We start from the raw sequence: 23,860 nt of genomic DNA, 5'->3' as shown, positions 1-23,860 counted from the left end.
GCTATGTGCTTTGGTCTCAGTAAACTAGTTATTGACCTGCTCATTTAAGGAGCTTCACTCTAAATGCTTCTTCCCTTATTTAACTCGGACAAGTTCCTCTAATTTCCCCTCACCATGCAATGCTAGCCCGTAAAATGTAACCATTGTTCATTTGTTGTGAAGAGAGCTGGAAGACAGGAAGCTATTCTTAGATGGATGCTCAGCCTCCTGAGCCCTGCTTGCTTGTCCCTGGTTATAATGGATACAAAACTGTATGGGGCTTAGTAGACATCATGTAAACTCTATAGGAAATCTGAGCCAATGAATCATGGAGACAGACCCCCACTGAGCATTGTGTGTCTGAATAGACTGCAAATAGATAGAAAAGCAGCTTAAGCAAGTGGCTTTCATATGACAAGAATGCATAAATTAGAAATGAATTGGGAGTATCTGTTGTTTTAAGGCAGTTAGATTTTTACTTTCTTTATCATTTTCCTCTTGTAAGAAACCACTAATTACTCAGACTACACTGAAGACTGATGCAGAGTTTTTGCATGTGTGTGGGTTTTGTTGCTCTTTAAGCCTTCTCCTCTGGATTGTGCTGGCTCAGCCTGGCAGTGCCATCCCATGCTGCCTCCCCAGCAGCTGTACAGCTACCCCATTCCATCTAGCAGTGTCTGTTGGGACATCCTGGGAGACTCCCACCTGGAGCATGACATCCATCCCTGGGGAAAGCAGGAATCCAGTGGTATCAGGTCTGTAGAGGTGCAGGTCCCCAGTCCCAGCCAGGAGCACAGCACCAGCTGACCTGGGGTTATCCTTTGGCAGAGGTGGCAGCCTCTCATCTCACCCTTGCAGTACTCAGCGCTGAGCAGCAGTCAGCTGCCTCCTGTTCTCCTTGGGCTAGTTAGGACTCCTATCAGGTGGGCCCTGACCATCAGTGAATAAAAGCACATGGCATTTCCAGGCAGGCTTCTGAAATCAGCCATTGGCTGACCAGTGGGGACATCCCAGGGGCACCAAGGAGCAGAGCCTGCTTGGCCTCCCATCTGTCCTAAGTCAAAGGGTGGGCTGTGGGTAGAGAGGCTGAGATTGCAGGGCCGTGTAATGAAGGCAAGGATGAGGAGAGTTGCAAAATCCCGAGACATAGCCTTTCCCCAGCCTCATGGTAAAAGCCTCATCCCAGAAGGAATTTTTTGCATAGGGATTCAGTAGACTCCTCCAAGAGGGATACTCACTCACTACATCCATGGTCTGGAAGTGGGAAATAGTCAGCATTCACAGCCCCATCTCCTGCTGATCTGCTTAGTGAAAGCAAGTGAACCACCCAAGGAGCAGCTGCTATCTACCCCAGCTTTCTCTGCAGCAGCACTGCAGATCAAAGGCTAGGAGTGGTAGGGATGTGTCCTTCCCCATTGCCTTTCCAGCTGGGACTGGGAGAGAGTGGAGGATGTTGATGGTGTGGCTGAGACAGAGCAGCCTGAAGGAGGACTGGCAGTTCTGGTGCAAGCTCACCTGCCAGCTGGGAAAGGGACATTTCACTTGCAGATAGTGCCATGTGGACTGTGGCTGTTCTCGTGCCTCCTGCATGTGATGAGCTGGTCTCACAGACAGGGTTATGGTGCTCTCAGGTCTCAGAGAGCAGGGTCAGGTGTTTGCAGGAGTGCTGCTGCTGGCACCCACCTTCTGCTCAGCAGCAGCAGAAGTCATCTCTCCTCTGAGGCAGCCGATGTGGTGGTGGTGGGTCCAGGAGCTGCTAGGTTCAAGGGCTGGCAAATGGGCCTCTGTAGTGGCTGACTGCCGTTTTGTTACTTGCTTTTTGATTGTTTTCTGGCTTTTTTTTCTGTGCCTTTTTTGTTCACTTTGATATTTTCTAAAATGAAATATCCTGTCTCTAATTGTTCACAGATTGTGATAATAGACTGCGGGCAGATGGCCCATAGTTTGTGGTCCAGCAATGATATGAGAGAGACAGCAGCCCTCGGTTGTGTTTATAAATACTGGTGCTGAAGCGTCACTGTTTCCTATGGCCCAGTGTGGGCTACATTTCCTCCTGCTGTAATAATCTGGGTTTCTCACTGTGTCCCTTATGCCAGAGGCCCACATGAGGTCCCTGGCTATCTATAATCTGTATGGCCTCTGATGGGTCTCCAGATGGGCCCTGGGGGTGGCATCACTTTGTCTAGGGAAGCAAAGAGGCCTTTGTCTTTTCAGGTGGGGGGAAGGTGACACCTGAGGGACCTGACTAAAAATGGAGGGGAGGAGAACAGGCAGGACAGCTGAGAGACCCAGCCTGGGAGGCCGACGCCCTACAGTGAGGGCAGGCTGGAAATGAAGGGGCTGTGCCTGTGGGCAACCTGTCAGACTCTGTGTCCCAGGGACACATCTCCTCATCCAGCCCCTCTGCTGATGGTATTCCAAAAGCCAGTGCCAGGAGTGCCACTGCCCTGTCCAAAAGGCAGTTCAGCTTCTTGTGAAGCAGTTGTCCCCTGTGGGCTGGGGAGCTGCTCTAGGGCAGCAGGGGGAACGTGAAGCACCCTGTGTTTATGTTTGCTGTCTGCGGTGTGTCTGTCTTGTGACAACCACAACAAATCTGTGGAAATGTGGCTCGCACAGCATAATGTAAAAAACCATCAGATTTTGTATTAGAAGTGAATATAAATTACAAACTTACACACTGCAGAAAGTCAGTGTAAGCTATTTTACAAGGGCATGTAGTGATAGGATAAGGTGTAATTGATTTAAACTGAAAGAAGATAGGTTTAGATAAGATATGAGGAGAAAATTCTATACTGTGAGGGTGGTGAGGCACTGGAACAGGCTGCCCAGAAAAGCTGTGGATGCCCCATCCACAGAAGTGTTCAAGGCTGGGTTGAATGAGGCTTTGAGCAACCCAGTCTAGTGTAAGGTTCACCGCCCATGGCAGGGGCATTGGAACTAAATGATCTTTAAGATCCTTTCCAACACAAGCCAGTCTGTGATTCTATGGTTTATATTTAAGAAGGGAAAATAAGGCACTCTATTTTAGCTGTCTGGCTTTCTCAAAGTTATCCCTAAAATTCTAATATTTTTAATGGTAAACCTTTTAGTGTGTGATATGAGGCAGTTTACTTTCAAGGTGTTTTTCAATTTCTCCCAGGTAGATTTAAAAAAAAAAATCAGCTTTTTTTTTAAGCTAGCATTTGTCTGTTTGAATGTAATTGTGCTGCAAAAACTTAGCAATAAACACCTTCACCTTAGGGAAAGGTTAACAGATTCATTGCATTTTTATGTTTAAATAATGATGCTTTAATGTATCTTTTTCTTGTCTGTAATTCCAGCTGTCTTTATAAGAGTAACTTGTCTTGTCAGTGCATGAATTCTCAGATAAAAATTAGACAAATTATGAAGACGTTTACTGTCAGCGGAGGGCAGGCAGCAGGACAAGGCAGCATGACTAAAAAGTATTGTTCAGAACCGTCTTCAGCCTGAGATTTAGAAGGCTGTGTATCCTCATTCTGTTCCAAACGGTTTAATTACAGGTTCTGTGGGGCTTATTGGTGTGTGAGATTGCAGGACCAGGTCTCAGTTCCCTAGTCATGACTCATGGAGCTGCTGCCAGCCATTGTGTGGCTCTGCAAAAGATGAGAGATGTGCAAATGTAAAAATGGTGTGCGAGGCACTAACTGCTCTCTGATGTACCCTGCAGTACCTGAAAAGACTTTTCTTTGGGTCTTGTTGAGGACATTGCAGGGAGTTCTCATTTTTTCTTGACTTCCTGCACCATGAAAGGCAGAATTAGTTTTGAATGGCAGCATTTTCCTAATGGCCCCAAGTTTCACTTGTAATGGCAATAGCTGACAGGGAGTTAATGTGTATGTAACATGAACCCTTCTCAGTCCTCAGCAGAGGGAGTATAGTGCTGTGGCATCGTGTTTTTCCAACTGGTCAGTACATTTCTAGCTCTGATAGCTGTTCTTTGCCAATCCTTGTTAGTTATTTCATGTGAAACATCAGTAAGGAAAGAGAACAGTGTGACTGCAGTCACTTAATTCTACAGAGCTCTTTCTATTTCTTAAAAGTCACTGTTTTCCTATGAAAAATGGTGTGGCACTGAAATATTAGACTGTAAATTGCAACAGGAAGATTAATATGTCTTCTATCTTGGTAAGTTTTCCCATTATATCACTAGCACTGAGATCTAAACTTGTTTTTCGAGGTTTTATATAACTCACAGAAACTTTGATTTGATGCACACAATCTTACTATCTCTCTTCCACTGCTTGACTGGTCTTTGCAGGTTTGGTTAGATTTATTTAACAGCATTTTAGCAGAATCAACTGTGTATCAAGTGATTACCTATAATACAGTTACAGCACTTCCACAATTGAGTAAATGCTAAAATAAGAAGCAGGGCAAAACATGATGAGCATGTGTTAGGAAACAGTCCTGAGTTATGAGTTCTGCCTGTGCAAGACAGCAATGCATAAAGGCATTCCCCAAGATTTATATTTGAAAATGTGAACACAAAAGATGAAGGGTTTAGTATCATTTTTACTTTTAGAGGGAATGTCCTTTTGAGGGTTAAGGTGCAAGCTGTTTCTTCATCTCTAGCAGTGGGCTTTGCCTCCCACCCACTAAGAGAAGAAAGTGCCCTGCGACACTGTGTGGACCTTTGGTGAAGTTACCTTTTTTAGTTGCTCTTCAGGAAGCCTTTTCTTGTTCCAGCTTTGTGAGACTCTCAGGTAGTCTTGTCAGAGCTGTTATTTCCAGCCTCATTGTCCACTTGTGGTGTGTTACCTGAGTACAGGACCCTCCTGTGCAGTGGAGAACACAGGCACACGTGTCCCCATCACAGACATCTTACTGTTTAGCAGAAAGTGGAAAGGGAGGCAAAAAGCCCTGACATCACAAAGGCTTGTGCTGTGTGATAACCTTGAATCCATGATTTATTTTTCTTCTCTGCAAATATATATTTGTAGCTAAAACCACCCTTTCAAGCTTCTCTCATGAGACTGATAATTTCTTGGCATTCCAAGAGAAGGGGGTCACTGGTGTTCAGAGGAGCAGCTGAAGTAGCAGCATTATACAAAGCATAAACACTTTCATAGTCAGTAAATGAAAGCAATGTACTTTGCTCCAATACTCATCAAACAGAAAGAAGAATCTGTCTCAGCATGCTGTAGGATGATCATTAATTTTTAATAGTGTTAATGTTTATTAGTGACAGATGATTGACTTTAAGTGCCTTATGAATAATAAATAAATGATGTGGATTTTGGGCATCTGCCTTAGATTTGTATGCAAAGCCAGTGGGACTAACCTTCACAGTTTGAGAGAAGTGTAGCTTCAATTCCTCAATATATGCTGTAACACAGACTGTAAGACTTCTTGGGCTTTAGCTGTGATAAATCTGGAAGGCCTTTCTGTTCCCTTTCTTAGGACACATTGACTGCTTAGTGGCTTCAGAGTGAGAGGGGAGCTCACTGCAGCTCTTTTGGCTAGGGCAGAACTGCAGGAAGGTGCATTATTCACTCTGAGGCTCTGCTGGATTTCATAACACTTAAACACCTGTGTCCATCAAACAGAATGCACAGGATCGCAGCTAGAGCTGCTCTTGACTTTGTAATTTCATTGACTGACAGTTTAATATCTATTTATTTTCACATCTGACTCTGGTATAGACAGGCTGGCATCCTGAATGTCAGGATATTATGCTGACAACTGTGTTTTTTCATTACTATAGAAAAAAAAGGATTCTTACTCATAAGTAAAGAGGTTCCTTTCAGGCTCAGCAACTGTAATAAAGACCAAATTATACTTCATATAAATTTGGTAGTAAGAGTGATAGGTTATGTGTACATATTTATATAGGAACAAGGGCACACAGTTTTCAACTTTCTAGTAATCTGTCTCTTCCATATCCTGTGAAATGCCATGTAATCATATTGTTTAAATAGCTGGAACAACTGCCTTAACCACAGACTCTCATAAGCAGCATGATCTTTGCTTAAATTAGATGTTTAAAATTGCTCTCTTATTTTGACCCAATTTTATTTGCTTTCTAAACAGAAGCAAATGGCTTATCCCATCTAAATTCTACAATATTTGAAGCTACTTAAGAGAACGTTTCAAAAAAAGAGAAACGTGTGTGTTTTGGTGAGGCTGTGCTGATGTTTAGAGAAAAAAGGGTAAAACTGCTTTCATATTGGGCACTGGCCAAGTGGCTGATGACTCCATAATAATGTTCTCCAGATGTTAGGCAGTTAAACCAGACCAAAATGCTGTTGCTAACTTATTGTTATTCAGCATTTACTATATAAACAGAAAATTTGTATTTAATTCCACTTTAGTTCAATGGATTGTGATTAATATTGTAATTACCCCAATTCAGAGAACTTTTTCACCAGACTCTTCTGGGTTTTTTCAGAGCATAGCACACTGTACATCAGCCCTAATTATATGGTGTATCTGACTGGGATCTGCCCTGTAATCACATGCCCTAGTGTACCCTGAACTACTGGGTCTTGTCTCAGCAAGGAGGAGACACAACTGCACTCTGTAAAACGTTTCAAGACACTGAAATTAAATTGCATCTTATCTTGGAAAAAAAGAGAATTGCTGTCAAAATTCACAGCCTTTGGCTGGTCATCAGATGATGTGAAATCATCAGAACTCATCTGATTTCTCAGCAGTCACAGCATTAATTACTTTCATTAATGAAACACCTTGCTTATGATTTTTGAAGATTTTTTTATTATGCCTAAGTGCCTTATCTCTGTTGCAGGGTGTAGTCAGAGCAGACAGTGTTGCACACAAGTGGTCAGGAGATGTGGCACTCTGCTGACAGGATATAGGGCATCCCCATCTCTTTTGGGTGGGCAGATACTCCCACAGTAGTGCCTCTTAGTGCACCACAGCTGGTCTTCCTTGCCTAGCCCCGGCTTGGTCCATACACCCATCTTCAGCCTGGCTTGCTGCTCTTGAGCACAGGTAGAAGTCTAGGCTGGGTTGTCTTTAAGGGTGGGAATCTGGGCTACTCCTGTTCCTGGAGAGGCACATCAGTGCCCACAGTGGATTTCTGCATTGCTCTTTCAGAAATCATAGCACAGCTTGCACACTCGGAGAGCCTTGGGTGTCACACATTCCTTCAGGAACCAGCTGGTGGTGACAGCATGCCTGGCTTTTCCCCAGTGTGTCCCTGGGATTAGTCACCTCACTGCTCTTAGACACTTCAAAATCCTCAAAAATCAGGCCTCTGGCACATGTTGGGTGCTTTGCTGTTGCCACACTGTACAAATGCAGATGCAGAGACCCACCTTGGTGGTCAAAGGTAAAGAGAACACAGTGTTTGTACCTTTTGGAGTACATAACCATCAGGGTCAGATTTTGCATGATAAAAGCAAAACTGATTTCTGTGCAGCCAATCAAAGGGGCAATATTTTAAGCCCTGGTAAGGGCTTTGTGCTCTGCTTCCATTTACAGCAATGTCAAGAGTATAGCAAGGACAAATGGGAATCATGCGTGATCATAATGTTCCTATTTATATACACATAAAATAGAACAGGCTTTTAAAAGCTAATACAATTTTCTATTATAATGATAACCTTAATAACAGTATGGTTTCACTGCAAAGATATAAACAAATATAATAGAAAGTGAGATAATGCCATAAAATGGATGCATTGGTTTTGGAATTTGAAGGACACCTGCCAGAAAACATTTACCAATCCACAGCAAATGAAATACAAACTTACCTTCTGCTGTTGCCTGGATATAGCATATTTACTGTGCAGTTTTCTTATCACTGTGGATTTCGAAGATAATTAGTTGTTGTTGTTTAGTGTATAATATCTGACCTAGAGTTTACCAGGACTCACTAAACAAATGTTGAAATAAGAAAAGAGATAGTACTCTTTTTTTAATTCCTTGGAAGATGCAAAACTGATAATGTGTGTTTCCACAGTGCAGCTCTACATGAGCTAGATATGTTATGATTATCTCAAGCATTTTATTGAAGTCTTCTGTTTAGATTTTGCATATACTTTGCTGCTAGCTCAATCGAAATGATCTGCAGTTTCAAAGTAAAAATTAGGTTTGTCTCCTTTAATTACAAATGTTAAAAATATTGTGAATGAAGGAAGAGCTCACCAAAACACATCCTATGAACATTGTACCTATGTATCTAGAATGTGTTTTTATAAAATATTACAGATTTTATTTATGAAATTAGCCTTCTTCCTCTTATGGCATAATTTGTCCCATAATTTGCTTCTTTTGCTGAAATCACAAAATACTCAAATTCTCATAAGACATTGATTTTCTTTGTAGCTTCCATTTCAGTTCTTTGCTGATTGTGTATCTGTTCCTTTTAATTATTTAGCAGCCTTTTGTCACATAAATGACCAGTCTTTCCTCTCAGTATGAAATACCCATAACCATGAGTGCTGGAGTGGATTGCTGGGTGGTGTTTATTATCATGTGTTACTTCACCATGTCTTTACTTATTCGCATTCTTGGCACATTGGCAATCTGCTGATTTTCCCTCCTCTTCTTGCTGAAGGATTTCTGGGGAAAAGGACCCATCTCCCACCAGATGCTGAGGTAGCTGAGCTATAATGTGTAGTAGCCAGGAGCAGGAAGGTCTCTGGGGTGGAAAATGCAGGGTAAGAAAATGCAGAATTAAAAAAAATTCAAGGATGGCTTGTGTCTTTGTTGTTGCTGGGTGACTCCTGCTTTCTGCCCAGTTTAAGGGTGTCAGAACTTGAACTTCTCCCTCTTAGGGGTGACAGGAGCAAGAAGGAATGAGAAATGTTTGTTTCTTGTTTTCTCAGGCATGGTTTATGATGCCCAATACATTTGGAGGTGGGCTAGGAGTATTTGGCAGGGGAGGGAGGACCTGGAGGCCAGAACTGTCTCACCAGTGTAGGAAAATTGGGAGCATGGCTCTGCAAAGAGCTGGAAGGGGATGAGTGCTGAGCTGCTGTGTCTGCTGGGGATCTGGGGCAGCAAGTGGGGTGTCAGCACACAAGGCTGCACACGCAGTCCCTGGGCAGCAGCCAGGGCTCCAGCACACCAAGACACGGTGCTGCCCGAAGCAGCTGCCTGCTTGTGCACAGCTGTGTCTGAAATGTGCCCTGGGAAATGGTTGCAACATAGGCAGAATCAATACACCTACCTTTACTTGAGTTCCACTGCCTTTCCCTCCCTGACAAAGTGTGGGGTTTTTTCTGGTGCTCCCAGCTGTTGTGATTTCACAGACTATCAGGGCAATATACCATAGATGCTTTCATTATTACAGAAAATGCAGCTAGGTAGGTAAAATGTCAGTCTGAATGCTTCCTTTGCCCGTGTGACGTAGGTTTAAATCCTGAGCAGGGCATGTGATTTCAATTTGCCTTGAGCACAATAAGGAAGTAATTATTCAGCTATTGAGAAAGGTTCTAATATCATTACAGCCTGAATGTCCAGGCGATATCTGCCTATTATTTGAAATGGTTTCAAAATACTTGGGAAAAAAACCCAAACAAACCCAACCCTCACATTCAAGTCACATGGGAAGAATAAGAGTTACAATAAAAAAGTGTTATGAGATAATTCTAAATGTCAGTTTAGCATATTTTAGCCTATTGGATCTTTATACAGAGTTGAATAACATCTTTCATGAAGTAAATGTCTTTTTGGTAAACTGAAGGGGACAATAATATTTAAAGGTCAGTTAACATGGAGAGCTGGTTCTAGTTATTATTATTAAAGATCCAGCTATATTATCTTTACACAACATTACCCCACAAATCCTTATTAAAACTGCAAAAAAACCTGCACATCTTTCCTTCTTTTCCTCACCCCTCCTCCTTCCTGCCATGATCCTGAGATCCTTGATTCTGCCTTTTCTTTGGATGTAACAATTTCTCTAGTGGATAGCACTGGATGATCCTCACCCTGCCTCTGCCATGCTGCATCTGAAAGAGTCATACATTATAGTTGCTGTCAGTGCTGCCAACTAGAAAAAGCCCTCTCATTTCTACATTACATTTCAGCCTCCCACGTATGACATGAGCTACCCTGCAAACAGTTGTTTAATAGTTTTCAGCTGCTTAGGAAATGGTAGTTGATTTCAAAGGGGTTTTTTATTCAGAGAGAAGTTGCAGTAGTGTGTTGTGTGACTGCTACTGCGTTTAATTGGAAGCAGGCAGGCTGTCTGTCTGCCCATCTCACTGCCCACCCAGCCGTGACCAATTGGTATTAATAGTCTGCACAATGCCATGGTTCATTTATGCACAAGCACCCCCTCCCCAGAAAACTCTCCTGGGAGGGATACTGTCACAGGGTGCATGTCTCCCAGGGCTGGGGGCTCGAGGGGCTGTGCTGCAGGCTGGCAGCACGGGGTGGGCATGGGGCTCTGTGCCCCGGCATGCCATGCTGTGACTGTCCCAGGCACATGGCTGGGGGCTTCCTCTCACAGCCCTCTGCCAGTGCCCAAGCTATGCTCTGCTTGGGTACATCTCCTCTTGTCTCTCAGCATCTACTCACAGGTGTGAGCTGTGAGGGATGTCTGCTACATGGGATGGAAGAGTTTGCTCTGCATTCATGTCAGTGTCTGGACCCTTCTCTGGGCTATGCTCGCAGCCCTTTTGTTGTCAAGATGGCTTTGAACAGAGAGGCAGTTAGTTGGTTTTGCTGAGAATCCCCAAGCAGAAGTTGCTGCCAGGATTTGGTGCAGGGTGTTGGCATGAGTGAGGTAGCTAGCCAGGAAGTGAAACAAAAGTGGAAAAGTGATGACCAAAATAAGGAGATGGGATCATGTTTTCGTTCTTCATAGTGTTGGGTGTAGAGAAACCCAAGTGATTTAGGAGCCCTTTCAGTCAAGGTGGACATAGAGCAGGGCTGGGGCAAGCTGTTACCCTGCTCCTGGGCATGCAGAGCATGAGCAGGGACAGGATGTGCCGGGCCCTGTTCCTGATGGGCAATTCAGATGTAAACCTCATATTTTAACATATAGAGAGAGTTTAGGTAAAGACATATGAACTGTGCTGTGTCTGATGGTGCCAGTGCTGGGGGCAGCCTGGCAGCCCTTTCCTTCAGTAGTGGAGATATATCCAGTGTGCCCAGAAACATGATGAACATGAAGAAAAAATGAAGAACAGTTACACAATGTTGAGTGCAATGAGTGCTTCTCTGTGCTGAACAACTCTGCTAAATGCAATATGCAGTTTGTAAAATGGCTTCCATGGAGAGACTGCAAAAGCTGACTGTCAGATTTTTTATCCTAAGAAACCTCAAAAAAAAGAGAGGTTCAGTGCTTGAGTAGCTAATACCTGTGCCAGCTCTCCTCTCAGCACTGCACAGCAGCCAGCTCTCCTGGCCTGAGCACATGCTGCTGTTAAGGCAGCCAGGTTAGCAACAGGCATGCAGGTACCAACAGCACAGGTGGCTGGACAGGGTGGAGGGCAACTGTCAGAAAGTTTTTTGCCCTTGGTTACTTTTTGCAACCCGTTAAGCTTGAGGTTGCAGAGATCTAGAACTCGCACTAGTGGGACACTGCAGAAATAGCCCCTTTCCATTGCTGTGGGAAGGTCCAGAGTGCCAGGCTTTGTGATGCTACTCTAGTAAACAATAAAAACACATGGAAGCATTCAGCCTTCTGTTTTTCAATGTTCTGGGCTCCTTCATGAGGTCTATATTCATAGTTATACCCTTGTAACAAAATGTGCCTTCCTGTTTGTGTTTTTCAGGTCTGTTTCCAGAGCATCCTAACTTCCTTTCTTTCCTTGTTTCATTTCTGGATGAAAATCCAAACCCACACAAGCACTTTGTTTTCCCTGCGTCTGGTGTCCTTGGCTCCCTCTAAATGAAAGGCTTTAAAAGTGTTTTTTTCCCAGATTAGTATCCTCTCCCCTCTTGCGCTGGTTCACTGATGACCTCACTGGTCTAAATATAGGCTCACCTTCCCCAGGCGCAGGAGAGCAGGACCACACTGCAGCTGTGGCAGTGATGGAAATGTTGCCTTTCCTTTTAGCAGCTATGTTGGCTTCCATGATTGAAGCCTCACTGTCTCCAAGTCTGCTGCAGCCTCTGCAGCCCAGGTTTGGTGCTGCAAAGCAGGGTGTCTTCAGAAGGGCTCCTGCCCAGCATTGGTGCCCTCGCTTGAGGCCTGCAGAAGGCGGAGGTTTGGGGCTGGCCACAAGAGATGGAGAGGGTAGGAAGGCAGGGCTGGGGCTGGGACACCGCTGCCTGCTGGGGAGGAAGGCTCTTCACTGCACAGCTCCCACAGGAGGAGGTTTGTGCTGGGGACAGCATCTCTGGGGCCTTGGAGGGCTCTTCTTCCTGAGGAAACATAGAAAGCTGAAAGATGCTCCACCTGTCCTTTACCCCTCCAATAAATGTTGTGCCCTGTGCCCTCTAGATGTGAGAAAGAAAATGTGATTAAAATGGTAAAATGCTTTTATTTGTGAAATATTAGCTTTGTGTAATATGTATTCAAAAGCAGATACTCATTTAAAGGTTATATTTAATATAGCTCTGCTCCAGTTTTTCTTTTTTATTATTTTCTTATACATCTTTTCACTTTCTAAGGCAATGCTCCAGTGACTACTGCAATATAATAGCTGCTTTCTCTCTCAGTACACAATTTGACAGCATTTATTCTTTCCTTCAGTGAACATAATTACTTCACATATGGAACCTGTGATAGCCTACAGGCATCTGAGAGAAACCAGAATCATACAATCTGTCCCCTTTGTGAGCTTAATTTACATTCACAAGTGTCATTTTAATAGTGCTGGCAACATGTAGGATAAAAATTACAGGTCAGCTGCAGCATGTCACAGGGAACTGTGCTTAAGTCAATAACATGGTATTATTACATTCTGGATAATTTTACAAGGTAGATCTCACAGAAGGAATTTGACCCCTATTTCTTTAGTTTTCTGCCTTTTGGTTTCCTTCATAAGGTAATTCACTTAGAAATGGATGTATCAAAACTGCAAACATGTTGACAAAGAGGTTAGACTAGTAGGCATTTCCAAATCTGAAAGCAACACCTTTCCCTTGCTGTAACTTGTAACAGTGCTTAGAATTACCATGCTCTGGCCTATTTAAAAATTCGCACTGTTAATTCTTGAAATTTGTTTTCCTGATCCATGTAATCAAAATACTGAGGGGCATAGCCTTCTGCCTTCTCATTTCATACAGTTGACAGAAGTTTGAGCTTTCTGCAACTGATTATTTTTTTAGTCAGCAAAAGCACTCTCAGGCTAGGTATTTTACAGAAATTTTGTACAAGAAAAATGGTGAGTGTCACAGAGACATGCTGCATACAGACCTATGTGCAATTCATTATTTAATTTATATATTTATAAGACCTAAAAATAATAGCTCATTTTTTATATGGGCATCTGTAATATAGATAAAGGTGCAATAGATAATCTAATAAACTTCAGGTTATTTGTTTTAGTGAAAACTTGTTTTGGGGTAGAGCACTGAATTCAAATATCAAATCAATCTTAGTTACCATTACTGATTATTTTCTGTTTTTACAAACCCCATAATTTGCTGCATTTTAAGCTTTCAAAGTTTGTTTAGGGCTTATACAGTTTGCCCATAGTGCTATGACATTCTAAAAGTCCATATATACACAGACAAGGCAAATACACTCCCAGGTGTCTTCTCTCTGCACACATACCCACACACATCCATTCCCTGAACCACACAGCCATTTACTCCTCCTCAAATTTGCATCCTTCTCTTGCTGTAAGCACTTCTACTCATTCGAGGAACACAAGGGGGAAAAAATCTTTTATCTAACGATTCATTTTCGTATCACTGACAGTACTGGAGTTTGAGCAAGTTTTTTAACTAAGCATCTTCCAGGCATTCCTTTGAGGCATTGAATGCATGCATAAAACCCAAATTATATCAAACAACTCCCATAAGGCAAGGGCGTGTTTACTTATTTCCCATTTGAAATTATAAAATATCCCACCCCCCCCCCCCCCCCAAAAAAAAAAAAAGGACATTTTTTTCCTCTGAGAAGGCTAGATAGAACATACTTTTAAACTAACAGTAAGGAATTGGATGCATAAATACCTAGATATAGTGAATATGTCCACTACCTGAAGACTTGTAACATGGGTGAGGATGAAGGAAAAATGCGTATAAACCCCCCAAATAATTAAGATTAAAACCAGGAAAATTACAACTGGAGTACTTCACACGTTTTTGAGAGTGAAGGTAGTTAGGCACTGGAAAGGATTCCTTTTGAGACTGGTGGAATACTTATCAAAACTTCATGTCTTTCTAAAGGATGTGTCCCACTCTACTGGTGGTCTGATGTGAGAAGTCAGTTAGTTTTGTTTCATTGTCCATGTTTAAGTCCACCCAGGCCTTATAAAACCACACAGCCAACCTCTGAAGTCTAATGTCAGCCTTTACTTGCGAAAATATGTATTTAGGGCACTGGGAAATTTTCTTGTGTAAGAAAAGTGTCTGTTAGTCATGTTCTTCACAGTCTGGCATAGGAAAGTGTTTGCATTCCAGATACTCTGCCCTAGCGGGAGGCTCTGGTTTTGTTTCAAGCTCTCAGCTGCTGCAGGGGTGTAGACTGGGAAACAAGAGCCACAAAGGGCAGGTTGGAGGTGTTCCACCTCTGGAGCTCTCCCACACACCCATCTTAGCAGAAAGAAAACTTTTGTCACATGACAGCATATGTGCAAATATTAATATTTTATGTGCCTGATGACCTATTGACCAAACTCTTTTACCAGTGGAATATTTGAAACATGACAATTTTCATTCTTTGTGAGGATCTTGCATGAGCTACAGTTCAGTTGCAGAAAAGTCTCATTTATTCCACTGGAGATGTGCTGGAGTGTCTTGTCTGCCTCTCCTCAGCTTCTGTCTTCTCCCTTGGCTGACATTAAGTTTATTACTTGTTTGATTAATGGTTGCCACATCTGGTATTTCTATTTTAGAGAAGGAAAAATAAAAGAAGTGTTTACAGGGGAGGCTTTGCAGACAGGACCAAGCTGGGTGCAAGGCCCTGCCTATGAACAGGGATTACTTCTGCTTCTTAAAAGATAAGGGACACAATCAAGTTTTTGGCCTGACATCCTCTTTTCACCAGTAGAACACAATTGTGCTGATAACTTTTGTGAGAAGAGGCTGAACATGCAGTAGGTGAATTCTGTTGTTGGGTCTAGAACTGGAGCCTTTGAGCTCTCTCTTTTTGCTAGCTTGTGAGATCAGGCTCTTTACACATCCTTTCTCTGTCACGTCCTGTTGAACAGATGTTTTTTGGTGAGAAAACTTATCTTAAGAGCTGTTTTCGTCAACCTAATTTGGAAAAAGGTTTTGTATTCATCAGCAATGGTTTTGAACTAAAGTCAAGTCTTCGTGCGTTGGTTTCAGGGAAGTTGCCAGGCAACTGGGAGGTTATAGCTTGTAGTCACACCTGGCAGCTTGTGGACATAATCAGTTGGTTTTGCTTTGCAAAGTAAAGTAAGAAATTACTACAGTGAGATTGCCCAAAATGGAGTTTTTTCCAGATTTGGGAGGAGTTCTGTGCTTGGCTGGGATGATGGTGCTTGGCCGTGCTTGCCTGGTGGCACCTGGGGCTCCTTCTGTGCACTGCAGGCAGCACAGTGCCCCAGTTCAGTCCCTCTGGCCCAGTGTGCAGCATCAGGACAGATGTAGGAGTCTGGATTAGTGCAGGCAGTCTTTCATATTGTATTTTCTGAGTGATGGGTAAAGGAACAAATCTACAGATTGCGTGTGTGCTGTTTTAATTTACCACTTAGAGGATGAAGCTGAACAGAGTCTGTGGTTAATATGAATTTTAAAAAGATAATGAGATGTTTTTCTTCCCAAGCTGGCATACAATCTTATTTTCTTTACTCCTCCTCCTCCAAAAAACCCCCCTACCAAGCTCTTGTCTCCAATTTGTTCCTAAATACAATATCAAACGCCTCCTCTGTGCCTCTGATGTATGCTCGAATCTGTGTGCCACTGTGTTGATTCATCTGGAAGATGCCCGGCGTGTGAGTGGTTTGGCACAGTGTGGTACAGGAGAGGAATCTGATAGTGAGAAAGGCAGAGGCAACAGCATAATTATGAAGGATTTCTTCCCCTCATACTGCTTCTTGTTATTTATTCTTCTCTCCATGTTTCCACTAGTTATTCCTCTTCCTGAAATGAAAATAACCTGGCAAGAAAACAATGTTTCCACTCCCATCAATTTTAGGCAAGGAACACCAGGCTTTTTTTTTTTTTTTTTTTTAGCATTTCTAACTGAAGGATGATTATTCACCAATATTTTTTGTTGAAGCAAGCAGGCTTGTTAACTGTGGTGACATTTTTAGTGATGCTATGATATCCCAGTGTCATTGTTGCTTGATTTATCAGTTTCTAAAGGATTATTTTGTTGAAAAACTTACCATGGATCTTGTGTTTAAGGCTGACTTTATATGCATATGACTACAAGTGTGTGAATTTGTATGAAAATAAGGGACAGAACTGTTAAGATGCTTTTTCTGTTTTGGCTTTTGGCTCTGTGTCATAAAATACAAACTGGAGCCTTGAATTTCCATGGTTTAAAATGGCATACTTAAACTGAGAAATGCTGTAATTGAGATCAGCTCAGCCACAGCCATCCTACAGTTTGCATCTGTTTACTCCCCTTCTTTTCCAAATTCCTGACTCACCTTCTCTTATTGCTATACTTCTATAGGACTATTACTTGCAACCTCTGCCTCCCCAGCTGCTCCCTCTAGCTATGGAGGGCTGTCCTTTCCCTCTCCAACCTGTTCACCACCACCTGCTAACCAGGCACACTTTGATCCATTGCTGAGCCTCTGGCTTTTGCACGTGGCTGCCATGGGTCATTGAGGGGTTACAGATAGCGTGGCTGGAGGAGTGGGATGGCAGTCATGATGGGGAGTCTGTGGGGTCACCCTGACTAGAAAAGGGTGAGGACAAGTAGGGATCCCATTCCCTTGAAGAGAGAACACTTGGTGAGAAATCCCTTGGAGGAAAGCACGAGTCTGCGGGCGCAGCTCGCTGCAGCTCTGGCAGCTGGAGTCTGAAGCAGTGGGTAGGTAAATGTGAACACTAGGTACCTGCTTGGAGATGCAGCAACCACAGACAGTTTGAAAAAACAAAAATTCAAAACTGGAAAGATACGACCTTGATGCTTTTTAAACTCAATGAAAGCAAATGTGCTTAGATTTCCTGGGAAAAAGATGCAATTGGAAATTCTGTGTAAGTGTAAATATGTGAAAGCCAAAGGAGGTAAAGTTTTTTCCTAATTAGGATAATTAAAAAGAAAAGCAGTCTGCAAGTTGAATGCCAGACACAGAGCACCACAGCTCTTTTGCTATAGCAGGAGCAGATTTATTCATGGAGTGATGCATCCTATTCCTTTTCTCTCCTCCGGCACCCAGGCTGAAACCTCCTGCCTGGGTTTAAACCTCTGCAATCCACCTTGGGCTGTACAGCATTGCTGGTCAAGCCAGTATGATATTTCCCCTTCTTCCTCCCCCTCTTCCCCCCTCCTAATTTTAAAGTGACTAAAACATGTGGTTCTGTCAGTCTTACAGTGGCTCAGCTCACCCATCATCTCCAGTTCCCCCAAAACTCTCTGGGAAATTCAGGTGCTTTGCAGTTCTCTGAAGCAGGTCCACGGGGTTTGCTGCGTTAAATCCAGACCACAATGTTAAAGTTACATAGCTAGAAGGGACAAAGCACCCTCTTCTGGGTAGGCCCTCAAAATCAGATCAGCTGTCAAAAAATTGTTTTGTCCTGAAGAGAGAAGTGGCAGAAAAGGAAGGCAGAGCACATTTTAGGGCCACTTGGGAGCCCTTTATGTGGGTTCTGGCCATTTAGTCTTCACTAAAACATGAATGCTTACCATAGCAACCACATCAGCCCCCTTCGAGAGAGCCACTGCTTGAATAAAGATGGGGGTTCACTGAAGAAAGTCCAACAAACACGTGTAGACCTTTTACAGTGCTGTACAAGGAAACAGTCTCACTTGAGGAAGCAGACATGTTTTCCCAAGAAGCATTGTAAGAGTTAATGCAATATGCTGCTAGCTTTCCCTGCCTCTGCTGCATTCTTGCTCCTGGGAATTGCTGTTATTTGGGTGGTGTGGGTGGGGGATGGCAACGGCGAAGGAGTGGGCAACCCCCATTGCCCTGCTGCCTGCACTGCTGGGAGAGCTCGCTGCCCAGAGTATTTTGGATCCTTGCCTGTTAAAGCTTCTCCCAAACTCTGCACATGCACATTGAGTCACTGTTTTCCTGAAATCTCATGCTTGGTAGGTATTTTCCTCAAGTGCACCCTTTTGCTTTAATCCCTGCTTAATCTTACAGAAAGATGCAAACAATTTTGTAACATCTCTTTGCCTTGGGAAGTCTCAGAGGTGTTCAAGAAATGCTTCTGTGGCTTTTTATTCATTTGCCCCAAGAGAAGACTGGGGTTTCCCCCTGCAGTAAGTAGGTTTGGATATAAAATACTAATAGATCAACCTCCTGGAAAGAGGATGCTTTGATTTGTAAAACTGGAAAGAAAATGTTTATCTGGGCAGTATTAGATTAGTCACAGATTAATTACAATTGTCAAGTATTATTCATCTGTAATAAGAGTGAATTCTTCACTCAAGATTCATAGCAAAATAACATTATTTTTCAAATAGAAGTAATTTAAATGGAAGTAAGACCTTCTAATGCCACCATCTGTACAAGTAAATTACTTTCAGAGTAATTAAATATGCATATCTGGGCTGTGTACTGTACTGATGAACCAAGTTTTATGGAAGCAATATGCTTAAAAATCCCTTAGGTATTAAAGATGAAGAACCCATGGCATTTTGCATTCATATAACCATGAATAAGAAAAAATATTTTTTCTGCTGCATAAGTTTGGGGAATATATTTTTATTAACTTTTCCAGGTTAATTAATATTTTTGCCAAATAGCAAATACTATCATCATATTTATTAGTCTGACATTTCACAGGGACTTAGAGCTCTATAAGAAGTTTCAGCATTGTGTGTCTGAATTTATGATTGTGACACAGTCACTCATCTTCTGCAGATTCCCAGGAAGCAGAGCAGTGCAGTGAAACCGAAATCATTATGTTGACTGAATTCATTACTGCCGGACTCGTCCCTCCATGAAATAGCACTGCTCAGCCAATTGGGATTCATGGTCACAACCCTTCATGGAATCATCAGGGTTTATAGTCCATAACAAATACAAATACAGACAGGAACAATAACAGTCTGATCCATCTGATCTATTGCCGCACCTTGTGAGACTGTCGCGAGTACCGGAATAGTGACTGGCCGCGTGTTTTCTGTTGTGCAGATGAATGGCACAGTTGTGTAGGAAGGAGAGGCTGTGTCTCAGAACATGGCACTGACAGCATGGTGTTCAGCGACTAAAACCCATGCTTGCAACACGTTCTTCATGACTTATGGAAAGCACTGGTGTGTAGGGGAGCTTTGGACATTTGCTGGAAGCATCTGAACACTGTGGAAGTGCTTGGTTAAAGAAATACCTGAAGTCAGTTCTGTGGAGCACTTCAGAAGAAGTCTGAAATCCCAGCAGCTCAACCCTTTCAAAGCAGCAAATAGAGCTGTCTACATACTACCAAAATGCAAGAGCAAGTTCAAGCATAAAGACACACAGTTGGCACATCTCTGCAAGTCAGCCACTGCATGCTGCATGTGATACATATTTTATGCTTATGAAACATGCAGAGGTTCCCTGACATCAAGAGACTTAGTCTGTTGGGGTCCCTCCCCTGCCGTGTAGCCCTGGGAGAGGGGCCCTGAGGGCACAGACACGGGGTTTCCCTGCCCCTGCTCAGCCTCGTTCCCATTGGTTGGTTTGTGTTCCCTGCGCGGGCAGAAGGACCCTTGGTCCCGTGACTGGAACAGTTCCTCAGCAGAGCTCCGGCCATGCGGCTGGAGGAATAAACATCTCTGAAACAGCTATCAAGAATCTGTCTGTCCATATATATTTCCTTTCCACGGGACTCCTGGTTTGATATATGCGTGTTGCAGGATCCCCACTGCAACAAACCAACACAATCCTTATTGGGCTGATACCCAGTTACTGCTTGATGCTCTACCTGAATCAGAAAAGCAATTAGTTATAAAGACACCTGTGAATATGGCTGAAGATGATTGCAGGATAACACAGGAGGATGTTAAAAAGGTACTTCCTCTTCAGGATGCAGAGTGGGGCCCTAATGAGCCAGATGAAATGGCACAGTTAAAAAGGTACTGGGGATTCATAATAAAAGGGCTAGAAAGAGCAATCCCTAAAGCCATAGACTGCTCAGCCCCGTATGCTATGAAGCTGGGTCCCTCTCAAACACCTTCTGAATTTTTAGACAACTTGCGAGATGCGATGCGTTGCCATGCCACCTCGGATCCTGGACCGGAAGAAGGAGTGCAGCAATTGGTAAATTTATTTTTAGGACAATCCACAGGAGACATCCGGCAGAAGCTTCAGAAGATGCAAGGTCCAACAACCCGGAATCTAGAGACTTTGCTTAGTGTGGCACGGAGCATTTATAGCAATTGGGGAGAGGGAATGCAAAAATTAATAAGGGTGGTAAAAGAAGAAAAAATAAAGGAAGACGTGGGCAAGGTCCACCAAGACAAGGACCACCCCGACTAGGAAGGGACCAGTGTGCCTTGTACAAAACCTGGGCATTGGAAAAACCAGTGCCCAGAAAAGAGAAAGGGTGATGAAAAAGAAATACGACCAGAGAGGTGCGGGGGTGGTTGCTCATATCCAAGACTGGGCGCTACCCTAGGGGACCCTCTGGTTATAGTTAAACTAGGGAACGAAGAAAAGAAAGTGGAATTTTTAGTAGATACAGAAGCAACATACTCAGTGTTGAATAAAGCTTTGATACCCATATCAAGGGGTTATTTTGTAGTGACAGGGTCAACTGGCCAATCTGGAAAGGCATACTTTTGTAAACCACTGAAATATAAATTGAGAAAACAGTGGGGAATTCACCAATTTTTATATATGCCTAACGCTCCATCTGCACTTTTGGGCAGAGATCTGCTAGAGCAGCTGGAGGCAAAAATAATATTTAAAAATGGGGAAATCAGTTTGGAAGTAAAAGACCAACAATATCTAGAGTTGCTGAGCCTAATGCTAATAACCAAAGAAACGGAAATAGCGAATGAAGAAGAAATGATTAAGAAGATAATGGATCAAGTATTCCCTGGAGTGTGAGCCTCTGGTACCCCAGGGAGGGCAAAGAATGCCCTGCCAATTCAAATCAAGCTTAAAGAAGGGAAACGGCCTGTAAGGGCCAAGCAATTTCCCTTGAAAAGGGAAGACAGAGAAGGGATCAGGCCAATTATTGAGAACTTTTTGCAAATTGGATTGTTAAGGGAGTGTCAATCTGATTTTAAGACTCCAACTTTACCCGTGAAGAAACCTGATGGGTCATACAGGTTAGTACAAGATTTGAGAGCAGTCAATAAAGTGACGGAGGATTTATACCCAGTGGTTGCTAACCTTACACCTCATGAACTCGTTTAACACCTGAACTAACCTGGTTTACCGTTTTAGATTTGAAGGATGCTTTCTTTTGCCTCCCTCTCCATGAAGCCAGCCAGAAAATTTTTGCACTTGAGTGGGAGAAGCCCAAGAGTGGACGCAAAACTCAACTCACACGGTGTGTATTACCCCAAGGGTACAAGAACTCTCCTACTATATTTGGAGAACAGCTTGCAAAGGAGCTAGAATCCTGGGAACCCCCGCCGGGAGAAGGACAGCTGCTTCAGTATGTGGATGACCTTTTGGTAGGCACCCAGACCCAAGAGGCATGTATGAACTGCCCTGCGCGGGCAGAAGGACCCTTGGTCCCGTGACTGGAACAGTTCCTCGGCAGAGCTCCGGCCATGCGGCTGGAGGAATAAACATCTCTGAAACATCTAGCAAGAATCTGTCTGTCCATATATATTTCCTTTCCACGGGACTCCTGGTTTGATATATGCGTGTTGCAGTATCGCCACTGCAACATTAGTCTACATGCAGCACTTTCACAGTTATCTCCTCAGATTAGTTGCAGGAGTCTGACAATGGATGGAAGACAATGGATCAATTCTTTCTGCACCCCAAACATAAAATAAGAAATTGTGGCCCGAAACACAGAAAAGAAATGATGAGAGCTTCATTTCTCTACTCTTAGCCCTGTGCTAACACACGTGAACTACTATGTTGTGTCAAGCCTTTGGGACTTGCTTATGTGTGTTCTAGGTCATACTTTGTGATAGATGGAGGTGGATGTTTATGTAGCCAAGAGGAGAACCATCAGAAATGCTCTAATCTGGGAGGTTTTGAAATTTGAATGGCATAATTCCTGACCTAGTGTAAGGCAGTAATTTGGTGACAGGTTCAGCTGCATCCAGTCTAATTGTGCATGTGTATTATGCTGGAGGTAGCCTGCATGAGTTTTCTTAAATTGCCTTTGTGTGTCTGGCAGATTTTCTGTGAGGGTTGAGGTTGAAAGAGAAAAAAGTAGGAATTTGGGTGTGAATGTTCTGGGTGAATCCTTGACAAAAGGACTTTTGGCTCTGTGGGATGGCTCCTATCAGGGCTGCATATGAAAGACTTTTATAGTACTTCTGAGAAAGCCTGATTTTCAGGTAAAGGTTTGACCTGCAATAGACAATATATACATAATACTTATTGCTTTTGGGAATTTAGGAATTATAGCAATAATGCAGGGACATATGCAAAAGAAACTCTACATAGTCAAAAATAAACAATTGAAATGTGACTTGGTTCGGCTTCTGAATGTGGCCACTTTGCCCTGTCTAAGTCCATGTTTATGCTAAAACATTCTTAGACTGGCATTATTAGCATAATGTAGCCCATTTCCCAATAATTTGAAAGTGGATCTTCCACGTGTTTGAACATGGCAAGGTAGGACAAGGACATTAAAATCCTCTTTTCTTACTCTGTAACAGTGTCTTGTGTTGAGGTTGTCTGCAATTCTCCCAGAGGCTGGAGCATTATTTTGCATACCCTTTTCCCCCCGTTTATCTTCTATTTACTTAGACAAAATTGAGAGAACTTTTTTACTTGCTGTGCTTTTAAAGCTTTAAAAGCTTTTGCTGAAAAGGTACTTATTTTCTTATCACTTTTTTTTTTCTTTCTCCAGAAAAGGGCTTAATTTGAAGTTCTTTTTTGGCAGCTGTATTTCATTGTGATACATTATGTCAGGGCACATCAGTCACATGAAGATTTATGGAAAAAAACATACCCTTTTTAGATGTCCTTCTCTGCAGTCCTCTTCAAAACACGGTGTTTTTTCAAGAAACTCAACTATCAACAGCATTATGATTCTTGAAATATCGTGGGTGTAATGACTTCCTCTTCCTCAATTATATAAATGTTACTTAAAAAAGGAATATAGAATTTAATGTGGTGAACTTAGTAATTCTAAAAAAAAATTGACCATTTTCACCTTACCGATGTTTACTTTTTAGCGGTGAGCAAGGGTTTCTCTTCTTTGTAACCAAGATAATCCTATGCTGTTCCTTATTTTACCATTAAATGAGATACATTCTGAATTCAGATGAAAATGAGGTACCTTGATGAAAGCGGGCTTCAGGTGTCGCACACTAAGCATTGTACATTTCTCTTTGCTCTGATCCTCCAGCACACATAAGATTTCACCTCTTCACCTTTGAACAAGATTGCACTAACTTTGATCTTTTCAATTTTGTTCAACTCCAGGGAAGGAGCAGCTACTTGAAACATGTTATAATTTAGACTTTCAGAGGTTCTTAAAAAAAAAAAAAAAAAAAGGGAAAAAAAAAAGAAGAAAAAAAAAAAATCTTGAAACAATAAATAAAAAGCTG

At 42.7% G+C, this 23,860-nt stretch overlaps 1 long non-coding RNA gene across 13 annotated transcripts in view; it reads left to right on the top strand.

The window, feature by feature from the left end:
• Positions 1-23,860, top strand: part of LOC108445582 — a 188,492-nt gene that overhangs the window by 144,032 nt on the left and 20,600 nt on the right. For 11 of the 13 annotated variants that reach the window (XR_001860497.1, XR_001860505.1, XR_001860501.1 and 8 more), the window contains one exon: positions 19,050-19,818. The exons of the other annotated variants lie outside the window; for them this stretch is intronic. This is a non-coding gene — a long non-coding RNA (uncharacterized LOC108445582). Of the gene's footprint in view, positions 1-19,049; positions 19,819-23,860 lie in introns of those variants that run through there. 13 annotated transcript variants of the gene reach the window in all.

The sequence above is a fragment of the Corvus brachyrhynchos genome, unplaced genomic scaffold (assembly GCF_000691975.1).
Source record: "Corvus brachyrhynchos isolate BGI_N302 unplaced genomic scaffold, ASM69197v1 scaffold101, whole genome shotgun sequence".
Classification (NCBI taxonomy): Eukaryota; Metazoa; Chordata; class Aves; order Passeriformes; family Corvidae; genus Corvus; species Corvus brachyrhynchos.
The sequence above is the reverse complement of the archived record's forward strand: the minus strand, read 5'-3'. Positions and strand labels throughout refer to the sequence as shown.